The sequence below is a fragment of the Lissotriton helveticus genome, chromosome 3_2, assembly GCF_964261635.1.
Source record: "Lissotriton helveticus chromosome 3_2, aLisHel1.1, whole genome shotgun sequence".
Classification (NCBI taxonomy): domain Eukaryota; kingdom Metazoa; phylum Chordata; class Amphibia; order Caudata; family Salamandridae; genus Lissotriton; species Lissotriton helveticus.
Window position 1 is genome coordinate 191,834,834 of NC_136062.1, and position 16,230 is coordinate 191,851,063.

General features: G+C 48.8%; 1 protein-coding gene across 2 annotated transcripts in view; it reads left to right on the forward strand.

Moving 5' to 3' along the window:
* Nucleotides 1-16,230, forward strand: part of ARIH1 (ariadne RBR E3 ubiquitin protein ligase 1) — a 501,132-nt gene that overhangs the window by 403,124 nt on the left and 81,778 nt on the right. The window lies entirely within an intron of this gene.

Consider the following 16,230-nt stretch of genomic DNA (forward strand, 5'->3'; position numbering starts at 1 on the left):
ACGAGAAAAACTTCAAGGACATAAAGCCTCGCTTATCCCCAGAACCTCAGGAGGAAGAGGAGTTCCTTTTTGAGGAAGAGGAGGAACGAACATACATAGGGTCAGAAGGATAGGAGTTCCATGAGGTACAATGCCAAGACTATAACACTGATCGCCAGAAGAGGCCGTCGACACCTACCCTTTGAGGTCTTCTACATCAAACAATATTGGTATGTGCAACTAAGTCATTAAAAAGTCAGCAGATACATATGGAGTCCAGTTTGAAGAGGCAAACTCTGTCATGCTACTTATTAGAAACTCTACTTCTTACACAATCCAGGAACCAATTCCTCCCTATGTTGGCAAGTGTGCTAGATCAGGGGAAGGAAGCGTTCAAGTAGCTTGCCATATGCAAAGCAGTTATAACCAGAGGGGAGTAAAAATACAAACAATCCTCCAAGGACCCAAGTAACATCAAGGGGTCAGTGACTGCAGATTCCATCATAGCATCCACAGCCAGAAAGAGGGCAAACATGCTAAGTACAACTGGACCTCTCCCAGATGAAAACAACAAAAGAATGGACCGTAAGGGCAAAAAGGTCAAGAGAAGTGCTGCAAAACAAAGGGCGCATTGCAGATTCAAATGATGTATTCAACCGCCAATCATATCAGCACTGAGAGGAGAGAGGAGACCTGCTGAAGCATCTACCAGAACAATACCAAAAAAGGGCAACACATTTAGTAGAAGAGGGGGCAGAACATAGCCAGTACGTGCCTGAAATTAGCCCTGGATGCTGCAGAGACATCAAGCAGGCAAATGATCGGTATCACAGAGAGAAGACCTGCATGGCTACGCATCTGAGGATTCAAGCCAAAAGTGCAAAACATTCTAAATGCACCATTCAAGGAGGAACAGCTCTCTGGAAGCGTGGTAGACACCCTAAACCAATTATGAAAGGACAATGAGACGGCAAGATCAATGGGCGCTCTACAGTTCAGAAGTGGCATGCTTAAAGGAACCACCCCCTCAAGAAGGCTAGCGGGTAGGAGGAATCTACACCCCACAACCTTGCATCAAACCTACCAGCAAACTTACCAAGGAGGAAACCAGTCGCAGCTGTAGTGACAGAAACAAAATTGGCAGTACCAGAAAGTAAGACAGTCCCCTCTCAAGGGGGGCGGGGGCAGAATGAGCTCCCCCTATAACCAAGTGACTTAACATCAGACACTACACACACCCCAAGACCAGGTAGTGTGCTCACAAAGAAGACAGAGCAACTAAAATCAGGATTAAACAGTTACTTCTGCATCCTACACCAGTAGTAGGCAGACTAAAACTTTCTTCCCAAATTGAAACAAATCGCTTCGACAAATGGATTCTAAACATAATACAATTCGGTTACTGCATAGAACTAGTTAAAACACCTCCAAACAGAGGCCCAAGAAGGAAGGTACATTCCGAGGAAGAAACAGCACACCTACTCAAAGTAGTAGTAGAAATGTTGACAAAGCAAGCAGTAGACTTTGTGCCCAACAGGAAAATAAACAAAGGAAACTACTTCACATATTTCCTAGTTCCAAAGATAGACAGCACTACGCCCTCTTTTGGATCTAAGGTTCCTGAACAAATTTATAAAAAAACAAAAGTTTAGGATGAGAACCCTGCAAGAGGTAATGCCACAACTACAAAAAGGGTACTAAATGGCTACAATAAACTTAAAGGGCGTCTAGTTACACAACACCATGAATGCAAAACACAAAAAATTCCTACGGTTTGTGATCAACAATATGCACTACCAGTTCAAGGTGCTGGTTTTCGGTGTAAAATCGGCACCAAGAGTATTCACAAAGTGCCTAGCAGCGGTGGCCGCATACCTAATAAGACCAGAAATAAATGTGTACCCTTACCTAGACGACTGGCTAATAAGGGCAAACTTCTACATAACCTGCAAACAGCACATGCAACAGGTAATAGAGACACTATACCAGCTGGGATTCTCCATCCACTGGAAGCAGTCATCCCCGGAACCAGAAAACGAGAACATGTTCTCAGGGGCAGAAATAGATTTAATCCAAGAAAGTTTTTCCAGCGAGAAGAGAACAGCAGCACTGCAGAAGGAAACACAGCTATACCAGAAGGGGCAAGCTCTGACAGTGAGGCAAGTGGGGAAGCTGCTAGGGATGATTGCTTCCTGCATTCACTTAATACTAAGCATTCGACTACATATGAGACCGTTCGAGGAATGCATTCAAGTACAATAGTCACAGGCACCAGGGAGTTGGGAAGAACTAGTGTTTGTCACACAAAGGATACAGGAAGAGATAGCATGGTGGAAAAGAGCAAACCTAACACAAGGAAGACCCTTTACAGAACCCACTCAACTGTAACCATTATGACAGATGCCTCCCCGATAAGATGGGGAGCACACTTGAACAATCTCAAAGTAAGGGGAGTGTGGAAGAAGTAGGATGCAATACAGCACATCAACAACCTGGAATTAAAAATTGTGTTCCTAGCCTTAAAAACCTTTCAGAGAGAGCTCTGGGGATACAATACTAATCCAGAAAGGCAACACAACCACCACGTTCTACATAAACTAACATGGTGGAACACAATCAATACCACTCTCAAACACTAGCGCAACAATTGTGGAACTGGGCAATTCCATGGGAAATGAACATTGTAGCAATGCACCTCCTGAGCAGGCAAGCTTCATGGTCTCACGAATTGGAACTGAATCAGTCCGAACTCGCCAAAACATTTTAGAATTGTTGAACTCCAGAGATAAATCTCTTCGCAATACCTCAGAACGCAAAATGCAGATGCTTCGCATCCAGGCAACACTACCAACAGTCCATAGGGAATGCACAATGGACAGAATGGTCAAGCGGTTTGCATATGCTTTTCACCAAATACCACTACTTCACAAGGTGTTCTGCAAATGCAGAACCAGCAGCATGAAGATGATACTAATTGCTCCACAATGGGCAGGACAAACCTAGTTCTTGGAAACAATGGAAATATCACCTGGGGCAATTCACAAATTGCCAAAAAGACAACACTTGTTAGCAATGCAAGAAGGAAGGGTGCTCCACCCAGAACCAGAGACCTAAAGTCTGGCTGCATGGCTCCTGAGGATCTAGAGTTTGGACACCTAAAGTTACCGGAGAACTCAATAGCAATCCTAAGGGAGGCAAGAAGGCCTACCACTAAGAAGTCTTATACAAAAAAGTGGAAACGATACTCTCTATGATGTCTTAAGGAAGGGCTACTCAAGAATAACATTGAGGATAAAACAGTTCCAAGGTACAGAACACATTTACTGGATTGTAAGCTTACCTATGCATCACTAAAAGTTCACCTAACAGCAACAGCAGCATATACAAGGGGCCACACAGGAACAAGCTTCACTTCACCAGTGGTCAAAATAATGGGTGAAAGTACCTACCCTTGTCCCCCACCCTCCTCAAAAGACAGTACCTGCGCCCTCTTGGAATTTAAATAGTGCACTCTCTCAACTAATGAAGGAACCATTTGAGCCACTACAAAAGCCCACGCTACAAATGCTCGCACTAAAGACATATTTTTTAGTAGCGTTAACATTACTACGTGTGGAGTGAGTGAGTTACAGGCGCTAACTTTACAGTAACCCTATTTCCAAATACATAACAGAATTGTCATGAGAATGGATCCACAATTCATTCCAAAGGTGATCTCACAGTTCCATATGAATCAAACCATACCGATATCAAGTTTATTGCAGAAACCAAAGACACCTGCAGAAAGGGCTTTACTTGCCCTTGACTCTAGAAGGGTAGTAATGTATCACATTGAAACAACAAGAGTACAGGAAAACATAACTACTCTTTGCATCATTAGAAACCGTTTTCTATGGAGACTAGTTACCAAGAACACAATTGCAAGATGGATAGCACAGCCAATACATTTGTGCAGCATAGAAGCTGGGGAGACAGTACAAAGGGCCCCAGGGGCATATTTGGCAAGGATTCACGCTGCAAAACGTATTGTTTCTTACCTGTTGGTGTAGTTTTGCAGCTTGAAGAAGTTTCTGGATTTACAAACAAACCCACCCTCCTCCATCAATAAGGAGGAAAAAAGGAGGAAAGGGAGGAAAAAAATCTGAAGATGGCAACCTAAGGTGGGAGCTCCCGGAGTAAGCACGGCGACGTCACAAGGTGACACCAAATGGAGGTACAATGACGGCCACCAGCATAAAAAAATGGGGTGTGGGGGTGACAAGTACAACAATTGCTGACCCAACCACTAGATGACTGAATAATTACCCACATGTGAATCCATAGAATTCTTCAAGCTGCAAAACGACACCGACAGGTGAAACTATACATTTTCATAAATGTTAAGTCGGGTAACATTTACAGACTAACATAGTATCCTGGGACAAACTGTCAACTGTGGGGCACAATTAGATGCTGGGCGTGCTGTGAGGTTCTTTAAGGCACAGTGCCAACTTTGTTTGCTAGGCTTTTACTTGCAACCTATTGGGAAATTCTGTCCTTCATTCCTTTTCACTTTTCGTTTTAAGAGGTCACTTATCTTTTCATGTGATTTGCAATAATAATTGGCTTTAAAAAAAAAAGGGAAATGAAATGTGGGTGCCTTAGTCTTATAATCCGCAACTATTTGAGTGAAAATTATATAGATATATATATTGGTTTAAAAGTGCCCTGGAATTCCGTGTGTGTGTGTGGGACTGTTCAGTGCTTATGACGATTAGGATTCTCCTGGAAGATAACTAGGTTTACAGCTAAGGAACTTTTTTTCTTTCACCAGTAACTAAAGTGACCATTGCAAGGTGGCAGTTCAAACAATCCAAAATGCTGCAAAACCGCTGGGGTAGAACTGGGGGGAAATCTGGAGCACATTACTCAACAGCGTTTCTATAAATAGCATCTATATGGCAGCTACAAGTTCATAAATACTAAACTCACAAAGCAGTATTTTGTCGCTATTCAGGCCAACAAGGAGCTGCTTGTGGGACAGAAGGTACTAAAACACATGTTTGGATAGAAAAGATCTATGCCACACTAGAGGCGAGAGAGTCGGGGTTTGAGTAAACCTGGGGCCCATGCACCTCTTTAATCGTGCAGGAATACAGGGTATTCACTAGCCCCAAATTCCTAAGGGTACTCCTTTTCACATCCTCCGCTACCCCTTTCTTATATCAATAGCCCATTATTCAATATACAGCATTTACTCTAGCTGACTAGAAGTGGCACGCCCACGATGGTGAGGTGGACAAGAGATTGGGAAGACTTTGTGTGACTCTACGGTGTTTGGGTATGTAGGGTGGGTTCAGGAGGCTGGTGGGTATCCCCAGTTTAGACTCCTTGCACTGTTCCATTTCATGCTTTACCCGTACACCGGCCTTTAGATGTAGATGGCACATATAAATCAATAATCAGATTTAAACCATAAAACATAAAACACCGGTTTGCAAATACTCTTCAACTTTGTCCCACCTAGGAGGAAGAATACCGCTACAAAATCAATGCAAAATGACAATTCAGAAAATATTCTCACTGCAAAATGAGTGGTACTTATTTGCATGAATAATTTTGAAGCTTAAATAATTTTCTGGATTCACATGTGGCCATCCCACCTCCCCAGGAAATTAGGTTAATTGGAGGAAGTAGGAGTGAAGAATAGGCAACCCATAGAACAATGGAAATTGCATGAAGGGGAGAAAAGAATATGAAGATGGTGACCCAATACAGTGTGTCCCGGCATGTGTTTCTAGCATCATAGATGGGTGGACTTGCCACCAAACCTTCGACAATGCTTAATAGAGGAATACAAAAATTAGTAAAGACAATTCCAGATCCAAACACTAGATGGTTGAATAATGCACAGCATATGAATCAAGAAAATTCTAAGATCTCAAAGCTATTCCTACAAGTAACTATTTTGATTATTTTCTTCCCTCTCTTGAAGGATGCCCATACGTTGGTATTGGAAATAGGCTTAAGGATACAGCTAAACTGCTCAAGAGCTGGCACAAACTACCTATAGGCATAATGGGGCGGATAAACATTATAAAAATAAAGATCTTGCCGAAATGTCTTTATCTGTTCAGGTGTATCCCTTTGAGGGTGACCATTTCTTTCTTTAAACGCTTAAATGGGATCTGTAGCAGCTTCATTTGGGGCTATAAGAAAGCTAGAAAAGCGCTGGAACTACCATTTATACAAGGCGGCCTTGATTTTCCGGATTTGAAACCTTATTTTTGGTCTGCCTTCTTTGGTCTCTTACGCAGTTTTATTAACCCTGAGTAGTACTTACTTTCATAAATTTATGTTGGGTGAAGAGAGCAGTCAGTTGTTGTTTAGAACCAATGACCCAAACTACTTTAAAAGAGTAAAATTCAAGACAGCTCGAGATGGCATATCTATCTGGCGCACCATCTCATTGAAATATGAGGTGTCACTATTGCATGCTAAATTTCCTCTCTGGTATAACCCAGGGTTGCCAGAGATCTTCCCCGATTCTTTAGGCAAACTATGGATCACACACGGGGCAACTTGTCTAGGTGATCTTTATGACCACAATGGCTTCCTTACTTTTGTAAATATGCAGTTTTTGTTTGATTTAGCAGATAATATGCAATTTAAATACATGCAGATTCGCGATTATTTTATAAAGCAACTAAACCTGAAGAAAATTGTCGATTCAGATATATGGGATTGTTTGCATGACACTAACGAAAAATCATCAATTAGTAAAGCATATAAAAGCCTCTGTGCTTATAGGTCAGATGATTGCTTAAGAATAGCGGAACGTTGGACTAGAGTTATGGGGGCGTCAATTCTGGCTAAAAATATATCATATGCATTAAGCACAATAGTTAAGGCAGTACACTCACTGAATTTACGCATGCAACAATTTCGTACAATCTGCTTATTATACTATACGCCAGATCGAATAGCAAAGTGGTCATCTAACAACCAGATTAATGACCAGACAAAAGCCCACGATGTGGTCTGCATGCGGCGGACATAAAACATATGTTCGTCACATATCCCGAACTCTCTTTATTTTGGCAAAAAGTTACACAAATCTTATCACAAAAATTAGAAATTAAAACACCTTTAACGATTATGGAAATAATGATTGGAATAAGAAGTACTAGGTCTGATATTCAAGATAAGTTAATTATTTTGCTTGTATGTGCAAGATTGACAGTAGCCCGGGTCTGGATCTCATCAAAACTTCCCACAGTAACGGATTGGTGGATATTAGTTAGGCAAATATATGATATGGAGGAAGCATTAGCAAAGATGAAGGGGGCTCAATCTGTGCGCAAATTCAACTCGATTTGGGGCTCACTGTTCTAAATACGCACTCTTGATATATGAAATCTTTATGGTTCTGCTATTTGTTATTCGCTTTATGGGTAGACAATTTAATTGCTTAATGAACTGCTTTTTAGGTTTCTCAGTATGTACAAGTATTAGTGTTTAAGATTCAGCTTTCATGTGTAACATATGCTTATTATTTTTGCCTTTTGTTTTTCATTTGTTTCCTGTGATGTCCTACTTCTGTATTGACAATATAAAAAAATTTAAAAAAGGAAATATGCTTAAGGATTAAGAGTTAGAGTTCGTCAATGTAAATGTAGTTTTATCTTTAGTCTTCGACCCACAAGTGTGATTGGAGATTTTTATTATTTAATAATTCATCATCTTCCCTTTCTGGTGAAAATAACTAAAGAGCTCACCCGATTTTTATTTTTATGCCAAGGTTTATTGATGACAAGCCACAGCAATACTTAAACGATTTGGCAGGTCCTTCAGAGCGAGTATCTCTGTAAATCCTTTCCCCTTATAGTATTGTAACTGATATAAATGACCAATGGCACAGACTCTAAAGTTAGCACAGTAAAGTTTCAGATGTCCTTTGCAATGAAATGTTACCTCGGTCAACGCTATCATTGGGGCAGTTACTATAGCATAATCTGTTCAATGGCGGAATAAAACAAAGCTAAAGATACCACGCACATGCTGGATGTTGTGCAGCGCCAGTAACTCACGAGCTCTTGTTGAAGTCTGTACAAGCTGAACTTCCTATACGAGATTGGAAATTACAGGTATTATGAGGTATTTCAAGCGGAGTGCCTTCTGTAGTTATGTTCCTGGTGCAGATACACAGGACAGCTACTTGAATCATCCCACATGTCCGTCCGCATGAATTGTGTGATCACTATATCCCAATGCTGTGCCAGTAGCATTATAATTCTGTTTGCAGACACTGCCAACATTTTTAATATAGAATTTTAGTTTTCTAAAATGTAATGTAGTTCTGCTGTCCTCACTCGGATATCCAGATATTTATAAATAGGATGTTAAAATACATGATTAAACCATACTAAAAAAGGCAACTAAACGTTTCAAGTTTAAAAACAGGTGGGGACCCATTCCCAAGCTAAAACCAGAAAAAGTAAAGCAGGTTCCCTAGGTACACTATCTCGTGCCACTCCGCTGCCTTCTCCTTTTAATGTTTGTTTATGACCTAGGCTGTGAAAGGGGACATTGAGGTGGTGATCCCAGCTGTAACCTTGCCCTTGGAAAAACTCATTTTTTTTTAACTCTTTTTTTATGGCGTTTCGTTATCGTAGCAGTACAGACCATGTAAGTAATCACATATGCTAGAAAACGTAGGATAAAAAAAAAAATTCAAGGAGAAAGGAAAAAGCGCAAGCATGTGAATCAACATCATGGGGAGCAATGGAGTGGGTCTGCAGAGGCCGTACTGTGGTGTTGCCAAGTAACTGGGGAGACAAAACTCAGGGAAGGAGCATCTGGGCGTTATCGAGAAGAGATTGGGGGTAGGGCGTTAGAGGGGTCACAGGCTCGTGCTTACAGTGAGCCGGGTTGCTAGAGGGCGGGAGTGTTGTATCAGATTGGGTATCGGGCCAGTTGCCCCTGGAGCAGGGTAGAAGTGTGGGGCTGCGGGTCGCCAGCGTCCGGCACTAGTCGTTGTTCAGGGGCTGTAGGTGCGCGGGGGAGTGGGGGTCTGCCGGGATGGGTGTGGTTGTAGGGGTGGGCGTGATCGGGTCATCAGGGCGCAGCAGCTGACGGAAACGATGCAATAGCATGGCCCATTCCATATAGATGGGGTGTTTACGGGCGCCTCTAGCTTCCTCCTCCCGCAGGGCGTCTTCTTCCGCCGCTGCCCTTTTACATACTGCCCCTGTCCATGCTGCTGTAGAGGGGCCCTCTGATGACCGCCAGTGCATAGCTATACATCTTTTCGCTAGTAGTAACGCTAGGGACACAAAGCGCTTGTGTGCCGGGAGCTGTTTTGGAATGTGGAAAATGCCCAACGCTCTGGATTCCCAGGTATCTAGGGTTGTGAGGCCCGTGAGGTCTTTCAGTGTGTTGTGTACCATAGGGGGTGGAGATCTGGGCAGCTCCAGAACATGTGACGGAAATCTGCAGCTGGGGAGTGGCATCTGGGGCAGAGGAATTGAGTGGTGGGGTAAAATTTCTGCAACCGCGCCGGTGTCAGGTATGCTCTGTGTAATATGGGATGTTTTTAAAACGGGCGTTCCTAGATGTATGTTTTGGGGCTTCGAGCGCCTTGATCCACTGCAAGTCGTATAACGGGCGCCCGATGTCCTCTTCCCAAGTGGTGCGCAAGGACACTAGGGGAGCATTCGAGAGTTCCCGTATCGCTTTATATAACCAGGTAACCAAATGGCGCCCTGTACCCATGTGCAGGATTGCGTGTATAACTGGATGCGTGTCGGGTTCGCAGGTCTGGGAGTTGTGGTAAGGACGGAAACATTTGAGGAGCTGGCGATATCGGAGGAATTGACCGAGGGGGAGATCGAATTCGGCGACGAGTCGATCGAAAGATTTAATCCGACCCTCCTCAAAGAGCGATTCCATGTCCGTAATGCCGCACCGTGTCCACTCGGCGAGCATGGGGGCCGGGAAGTATGAATCTGACCTGGGCCAGCCGATCCGCGGGAGCAACGGGGAATATGGGGTTGTCCTGGGAGATATCCGGTGGACCCGGAGCATACATTGACGCGCCACTGAGACCTGTAGAGGATAAGTGCGCCGCGGTTTAGTGCCCGGAAGGAGAAGACGGTTGAGCTCCGGTGTCGTAATCCTACCTGTTGGGGTGTCGGCCTCTTGTGTGTACCGATCTGCTGTCCAGTATGATAGCCATCGGAGCTGGGCTGCGAGAAAGTAGGACTCGAATGATGGGGCTCCGAGGCCCCCCTGGGTGGTGGGAAGCTGAAGGGTTTTCAAGGCTACCCTGTGCCGGCCCGATCCCCAGATTAGGGTGCCTAGGAGGGAGTTGAGGTCCTGAAAGAAGGACCTGGGTGGGACCACCGGCAAGTTGGTAAAGTGATAAAGGAGCCGGGGAAGCATTACCATTTTAGCCAGGGCAATGCGCCCTATCGGGGCCAGTGGGAGCCTGGTCCAGAAAGCAACTGTCGGTCGGAGGCCCGCGAGCGCCCTGCAGTGATTGCCCTCGAAGATGTCAGCGGGAGAATGGTAAAGTCGGATCCCTAGGTATCGGGGGGGGGGGCATCTGTGGACCACGGGATCTTTTGCGTCCCCAGCCAGGTATCGCGGGGAGGTAGTTTCGGGTGAAAGGGATATACCGTGGATTTATCCCAGTTCACTCGGAGGCCCGAGGCGTCCGCGAATTCGGTGAGCGCGGTCCATATGGGGGTGAGGTCGGCCGTAATATCCCAGACATAGATGAGGAGGTCGTCCGCGTACATAGAGACGCTGTGTGTGACTTCCGCGAGTGGGACGCCCCAGTCCAGCCCGCCTTGGCGTAATCTGATCGCCAGTGGCTCGACTGCAAGGGCGAAGAGGAGGGGCGAGAGGGGGCATCCCTGCCTCGTGCCTCGCCGGACCTCGAACGCCATCGAGATGTGTCTCCCAATCCGGACCTGCGTGGACAGGTCGGTATAGAGGAGTCGTGTGTACGCCGTAAGTACTGGGCCGATATTGAGGCGATGGAGCACCGAAAAGAGGTATGGCCATTGGAGAGTGTCGAACGCCTTCTCTAGGTCCAGGATGAGGCATGCGGAGCGAGGATATCTGTCCCGCACCTGGTCCTGAATATGGAAGACGCGGCGAATGTTCTGTGTGAGGTTTCTCCCCGGGACAAAGCCGCATTGGTCCGGGTGGACCAGTGGGCGTATGACCTGGGCGTATCTGTCTGCCAAGACCTTCCCGAGAAGTTTACAGTCTGCGGACAGTAAAGTGATGGGGCGATACGAGCCCATAAGATGTGCGTCCCGGTGTGGCTTTAAAAAGGTCACGATTACTGATTCCCGTAATGAGCGGGGTAACACACCCTGATCGAGGGCCGTCGCGAACACCTGCGCCAGGCGTGGGATCACTAGAGGGGAAGTAGTATTCTAGCGGGAAGCCGTCGAGACCCGGGGCTTTATTGCGAGATAGGGTCCGCAGCGCCTGAGTGATTTCTGAAGCCGCTATTTTGGCGTCGAGGGCAAGTTTGTCGGCATCCGAGATCGTGGGTAGTGGCAATGGGTCAAGGAAATGGATGACAGACGATGGAGAGAGCGAGTTCGGAGCGCCGTACACCACGGTGTAATAGCGTTGGAACGCTAGGAGGATCTCCGCTTGGGAGCGTACAAGCGTGCCCTCCAGGGTGACGATGTCCGTGAATGGTCTGGTTTCGGTGTCTTGTCGCGCCAGCCATGCGAGCATCGCACCCGTTTTGTCCCTGTCTCTATGGACTCTGGAGGCATAGGCCCTAAAATTATATTTCCTGAGATCGGCACAGGCAGCTTGGTAGGCTGACTTTGCTTCAGCTGCGAGCACGGCATGTTCCTCGGAGGGATCAACAAGTTTAGTGAGTGTAGCTAGGCGCTGTTCCGTGGTCGTGAGTGCCTGTTCCAACGTACGCCGGCCCCCTGTGATTTGTTTAATGCATTCCCCCCGTGCCACCACCTTGAACGCATCCCACTCAGTGTCGAAGAATCCGTGTTCGTGTTGTGCGTGAAGTAGTCCTGTATGCTGCGCGTGTGCGAGTCTCTGAACACTTGATCAGTCAAACATTCCCTAGGAAGTCGCCAGGCAGGGACTGGTGGGTGCGGGGGGCGCCAGGTGAGTCGTAGTAAGTGAGCGTCATGATCAGAGAGGACCCGCCCCAAGTAGTCCGCAGAGACGACCATAGGGAGGATCCGCGCCGAGCATAGAAACCTGTCAAGGCGGACCCGGAGGTTGTGAGGGATAGAGTGGAACGAATAAAGGCGGGCATGAGGATGTAGGTGTCGCCAAGCTCGGTGAGCGCCCAGTGTGTGGCCCAAGCACGGAACAACTCTGATTGTCGGGGGCTGGGGAGCGCGGAGGGGGGGTTGTGATCGGTCCAGGGAAGGGTCAAGCGTGCAGTTGTAATCGCCTCCTAAGATCCAGGGAATAGCAGTGAATTGGGCCAGGACTCCCGTAAGGTGATCCCAGAACTTGTCTTGCTCAGAATTAGGGGCGTATATGCTACCCAGGAGGATCCCCTGGCCGTCTAAAAGCCCTTCCAGTAGAGCGTATCTGCCCTCCTTGTCCACCACCCGCTTAAGTTCCCGGAAGGGGGTGCCTGGCCTAACTCAGATTAAAGCGCCGCACGCAAATGCCGAGTAGGTCGTGGCGCAGAACGTTCCGCTCCATTTAGCCTGCAATCTGCCCAGTTCGGTGCTGTTAATGTGTGTCTCCTGCAGGAGAGCAATCCCAGCCATCTTGCGTTTGATGTATGAGTAGACAGAATAGCGCTTACTAGGCGTGTGGAGGCCCCGTACATTTAGTGTGAGGACATTAACGTCTGATCGTGGAACTGCCATCAGTCAGAGGTTGTGGAAGCTGCTGAGAGCACCCAGGAGGCCCGGGGATACCTGAAGTTATAAACCGTGTGCATGCCCGTGTATGCCTTGCTGTCGAGGGGTAGGGACAGGAACTGACAGGAGGGAAAACTGTGGTAACAAGGGGTGGGAAACAGTCCCAATACAGGGGATATGTCACTGGGGGCGGCATATCCAAACTAGTGTCCCACTAGGGGGAAAATACAACAAGAAACTGCGGGGGTGGCAGCGCGCATGTATGCGAGCTGTGTGCTGATCGGGCTGTTGTAGAAGTGACGTATGTCGCGCGTGAACCTGCAGAGGAAAGCGCTGAAGTAGAGTTAGAGCATATTCGGTAAGTAAGGTGTACATAAAGAGGATACAATCCAGTCCCATATCACTCGGAGGTGCTTGGTCGTCCATCCAGGATAGCGTCCATCGTTTGCGTGATGACCAGGGGAGAGGAGGCCTGACCTATCCCCGACATCGTGCCATCACTGTCACTGTCCTTCTCCGGAGTGAAAAGGTGTGGCTGGCGTTCCAAGTCTGGAGCTACGGGCGACTAATGCAGTTCAGTCAGCGCTCTCAGGGCATCTCGTCGCTCTCGCATGATCTGCGTTAAATCAGGCGATCTCGAAGGGGATGAACCGTGGCTCTTGGAGGGGCTCGTTTGGGGGTGCTTCGAACCACGTCTCCTGGATCTCCGTGAGCGATTGTTCTGGTCTCGTTGGGTTCCCGCCTTGGGTAGTAGTGGGCAGTGGAGCTCAGTCCAGTCTTGCATGTCCTCGGCGGTGGTGAAGATGGCCCTGCCCTTGTGTAGGACCTTGAGGCGGGCTGGGAACAGCAAGGAGTATTGGACATCGTTTGCGCGGAGGCGCCTCTTGACTTCGAGAAATGTGGACCTCTGCTGCTGAACTCCTCGAGCATAGTCTGGGAACACCATGACATGTTGGTCCTCCACCTGCAAGGGGCCCGCCGCTCGGAGCACTGCGTCGCGGTCACGGAAGTGCAGGAACTTGGCCAACATGGGTCTGGGAGGGAAGCCTGGTCGGGGCTCCCGGGCGGGGACCCTGTGGGCTCGTTCAATGGTGAAGAACGCCGTGCGTTCTGCTTCGGGGGTGAAAGACCTGGTCCATGACTCCATATAGTTCAGGGGGTCTGAGTTCTCAATTCCCTCCGGGAGGCCCAGGACGCGGATATTACAGCGCCTCGACCGCCCCTCCAAATCGACCGTGCGTTCTTCAAGGGCTGCCACGCGGCGTAGGACCTCCTGTAGATCTGTCCCTTGTGCCTTCACGGCGGGTTGTAGGTCACTCAGTATCTTCTCTCCCTCCGCCACTCTGTCCGCCAGCTTGCGGTGATCGTCGCGGACCAAGCTGATGTCCGTCGAGAGGGTGCCCAAACGTTCTTCCATCGATGGTCTGGACAGCTCTATGGCCGCCAGCACCTGGTCCAGCTTTGCCAATAAGGTGGGGTCCATTTGAGGCGCGTGGGGTTGCGACCAGGTCCGGGTGTGAGGCATATTCTCGGGGGCAGTTTCCGGGACGGCGGTCACCTGTGTGCCTTTCGGTTTCCCCATGCCGACGGCAGGTGGGGCGCTGTGAGTCAATGAGGGCGGAGAACGGCGGGCTCTTCGAGGAGGGGCCTCTCGAGCAGACCCACGCCAGGAGAGGATGCGTGGGCACAGCAGGTGCAGGGAGGCCAAGGGCTAGCCCACCAGGTCTCGGGCTCCCAAACGGTGAAGTGTTCGCAGGTCCATCCCCCCTCCCCTCCCGCTGGCTGTCCCGACCCTCCAAGTGTAAGGAGCAGGAGCGTGGGGGAGGCGCGCGGTGATCCGGGGCTTCTAGAGGTGCTACTGGAAACCCCTCGTATGTCGTCCCGCTCAGACGAGTATGGGCGCCATGTTGGAGTCAGGCACCACTGGGGAATAGGCGTCGGGTGGCTGAGGAGAGCGCCTCAGTCCCACTGGCAGTCTTCGTTCTGTGCCTACCTCCGGTGGGTGCAGCGACGTTAGCCTGCTCCGCAGAGTGCCCGGTGCGGCCACTGAGGACCGGGACGTAGTAGGGGTGAGTCTCCGGGGTGGCGAGATGGTTCCCGAGGCCGGGGGGTCGTCGCAGCCCACCAGGTCTCGGGCTCCCAATCGGTGAAGTGTTCGCACTGGAGTGGTGGAGCAGGGGCGCAGGTCGCGGGGCCCTCCCGCTGGCCGTCCAGACCCTCCAAGTGTAAGGAGCAGGAGCGCGGGGGAGGCGCGCGTTGATCCGGGGCCTCTAGAGGTGCTGCTGGGAGCCCCTCGGATGTCGTCCCGCTCGGACGAGTATGGGCGCCATGTTGGAGTCAGGCACCACCGGGGAACAGGCGTCGGGAGGCCGAGGAGAGCGCCTCAGTCCCACCGGCAGTCTTCGTTCTGTGCCTACCTCCGGTAGGTGCAGCGACGTTAGCCGGCTCCGCAGATTGCCTGGTGCGGCCACTGAGGACCGGGACGTAGCAGGGGTGAGTCTCCGGGGCGGCGAGATGGTTCCTGAGGCCGGGGGGTCGTCGCAGCGATGGGGCACAATAGCGCCTGATCCCTGCTGGTCTCGCTGTCTGAGCCGGGAAATCCGCCGGTGGTCACTCCACTGCAGTGTTGCAGGGGTCTCGGGGAAAGCAGTGCCACTGGACCGTGGCCGCCATCTTGGGTCTCGGTGTGTGCCTCCGGCGGGAGCAAACACGGAGGAAATGCGCCCCTTCCAGCGTCTGGAGAGCCACTGCGGTCGGCGCTCCGGGGAACAGGGGTGCTCCGGTCACTGGTTTTGTGTGGAGGGGCCCACGGCGATCCTCGGGGCTAGATATATTGTCAGCCCGATCGCGGAGCCTCAGCAAGACACGGCCGCCATCGTGGCTTGCGTAGCCACGCCCCCCTTGGAAAAACTCTTCATACGGTGCTTCAGTTCTTTCCCCTATTTTTTGCTGTGTTCTGTATACCATAACTTGTGTGCAGTTATAAGACACCAAAAGCTAAACTTTTACTTTTTGTTTTTAGAATAATCCCTGCATAGGTCCTCGTGTAGGTGGTGCCTTTAGCAAGCGCTGTAATTCATAGGTGAAGTAGAGTAGGTTGCAGCAGAGGACTAGTCCTTAAGTGAAAATTATGAGAGGACCTTTGAAGAAGCTTTGGTTTTAAAGTAGTAAAGAAATAAAGTGATTAACTTTGAGACAAATGTCTCCTGCAAAAGAGTTGGATGATCAGTCCATCTTGAGCAAAAAAGTGAACAGCTATTCATTATGGTGTTTATTCACATCACAGGTTTGTGGTTGAATTGCCACAGTCTATGCATCTTGCAAAATCATATAACGTTAAAGCAATTTTGATGCATAGGATGGATTACTTAATGTTTGGTGATACTCAAAC